The sequence below is a fragment of the Priapulus caudatus genome, unplaced genomic scaffold (genome assembly GCF_000485595.1).
Source record: "Priapulus caudatus unplaced genomic scaffold, Priapulus_caudatus-5.0.1 Scaffold377, whole genome shotgun sequence".
Classification (NCBI taxonomy): domain Eukaryota; kingdom Metazoa; phylum Priapulida; class Priapulimorpha; order Priapulimorphida; family Priapulidae; genus Priapulus; species Priapulus caudatus.
The window spans coordinates 225,083-227,871 of NW_014577438.1; positions in this window are offsets into that span (position 1 = coordinate 225,083).

Genomic DNA, 2,789 nt, shown 5'->3' on the forward strand with positions numbered 1-2,789 from the left:
CTGTTTATTGCGATGTTCAGCTTAGTTCGAAATCAACGCTCGTTTCCAGATAGGCGACTAGAGTGGTTGGCTACGCAGGCAATTTGATCAGCTATCATGATCTTGTGTATTTTTCGTGATTGACGTTTAGTAACGGGAATGTGAAGTCGCGCATTTCGCTCGCTCGATGGCTAGACTCGGTTAGTACTATAGAGCGAGCGAAGGCGCGGTTTTGAGGCGCAGCACAATTTCCAAAATTACGAAAATTGGCTCATTTTATGAACTTCTATTGAATAGTCACGAATGTTCGTTCATCGTTGTTACATCATGTTGCGTTTTTAAACAGATAGAATTTGAAAAGAATCCGAGTCGCTTACTTGATTTTGCTAGAACGAGCGTGAGCAAATGATGAAGGGGCCCTAACGTAGTGTAATATGTGACTGGCATATACGGTTGAATCCTGAAATATATGCATTAAGCCACGTTTTTATGTTGGACGGCAAATCTTTTATATATTTATACAATAATATATAAATTTTAAATATTAGTCTATTACATTGTAATAAATTAATTGAAGCCGCTAAGATGTTGCAAAGAAAGTAGACGTGTGTTGCTAAGGACTGTCCCAATGTACGACCCCTTAGCGTATTTCTACGCTAGAGGACGCGGCGGTCGGGCAGACGCTTTAGCCCTGACATTGCAGAAGAAAACGTATAAAAACAAGTAATAGTAAAAATAACAACAATAGTATAGGTTGTAAAAAGAATTTGAATATAGCATCAAAAATGTTTTTCTATTAGAAATGTGCAGCGTGGCCCGCATATCTCTCATCTAGAAAATAGTAGCGGCTTACATTGATAAGGAAACTAACTATATAATCATCGCCAACGTTATACATGCCTAAATTTGATTGTATCCTAGCTGATCAGAGTAAGCCTATTTGCTAGCCTGTAATGTACCTTCTTCCTCTTCGCTACTACTATATTTTTATTGCACTTACTTCTTTCTCGTGCCGTGCATCAGTATTGTGATCGTCGTTCATTAATCAATTACATCAGTAATTTTTATTAATTTACAATCAGTAATTTATATCATCAACTGGCAATAAAAAGCGATGACTTTTATTAAAATAAATTACTGATGTTCTTTTTCTATAATAACTTCTGCTGTTTACTATTACTAATTATATGAGTGTCATATCGTAAGAGTATAATATGATAAAGTTTGGGCCATATACTAGTTGCTACACAATGCTTGCCAATCACAATGTTTGAAATCGGTCTATGGTCGGTAAATTTAAATAAATATGGTAAAAGTAGTTTAGACAAGTAAATATGCATACACTATGTAAGGTTCTGGCAGACACGCTCCATCACATCAAACATTGACAACGAAGGCCACGCAAGGCAACGCATTGAAGAATAGTCATAGATAGATATTAATTTGTGAATAAACTCATTAAAACCCCAGGCAGTATAGGCATTGTATTTCTCGATCGACCAATCACAGAGCGCCTGTGTCCAAACCAATGTCACCGACTCTGTTAAAAATAGCCCATCACGATTCAGGCTAATTATTTGTTGTTCCATAATTATTTGAGTAGGGGCACGATGCAGCGAGCAAGAAAGGCAGAGAGACAGAGCAATAGAGAGGGAGAGAGAGAAAAAGAGGGGAAAGAGATAGAGAGAGACGTATATATATATATATATATATATATATATATATGATAGAAAAGGCGAGTGCATGCTTATATAGCGCATATACGCTAATTGAATAAGGAGCGTCTTGTGGGCGAGCGTTATTATGGTAAAGCGCGCGCGATCACTTGCCATCGGGCGCTCTTCTTTCTTAATCGGATGGAGCGGAAAGTGAGGTCACGACTTAGACACGAGAGCGGCTTTTACTCTGTGTGTGTGTGCGAGAACAGGGGAGAGAGAAACCAAAGCAGAGAAGGGGAGAGATGGCGAAAGATAGATAGAGGGAGAGAGAGTGAGCGAGAGAGAGAGGGGTGGAGGAGAAAGAGAGAGAGAGAGAGAGATGGGGAAGGCAAAGCGGTTGCCTGAGCGGGGACTTTCATCTATTGCGGCTGGGACGTGACCTGCTTTCTCCGGACGCTGATTGAAAACGCACATAAACCTCCCCCGCCGCCAAACAGAATCAGCGCCGTTTTGTTTTCGAAATGATCTAATTGCTGATTTCATTACGCACGCCGGTTTACTGCGTTTCAATTACCGCTGAGTGGCTTATTCGTTGGACAAATGACCGGCGCATTGTGACTGGGATTAGAATGCGAACGGGCGGACGCAGCCATATATATATATATATATATATATGTGTGTGTGTGTGTGTGTGTGTGTGTGTGTGTGTGTGTGTGTGTGTGTGTGTGTGTTGTGTGGTTGTGGTGTATCGCATGTGTAGACACGCACGCACACATGCAATATAGTATATACGTATCACTGACCTGCTAACAGTGGGCGATTGTAATTCATGGTCGATGGATGGATGGATGGATGGATGGATGGTAATGGATGTGGGGGGAGGTAGATACGTGCGCGAACGTCGCCATCGAGGTATCGCTTGCCAATTATCCAATCATAGTTATAGAACAGTAACTAAGCAACCGCAATGATTGGCTGTCGTGGATTTTTATCTTGCTATCAGCAGTGAGCCCTGGTCACGCGTCCTTCGCATATAGGTTCGATAGTTCGACCACTGATCACTATACTAATCTGTACGACCCCTTAGCGTATTTCTACGCTAGAGGACGCGGCGGTCCGCAGACGCTTTAGCCCTGACATTGCAGAATGAAA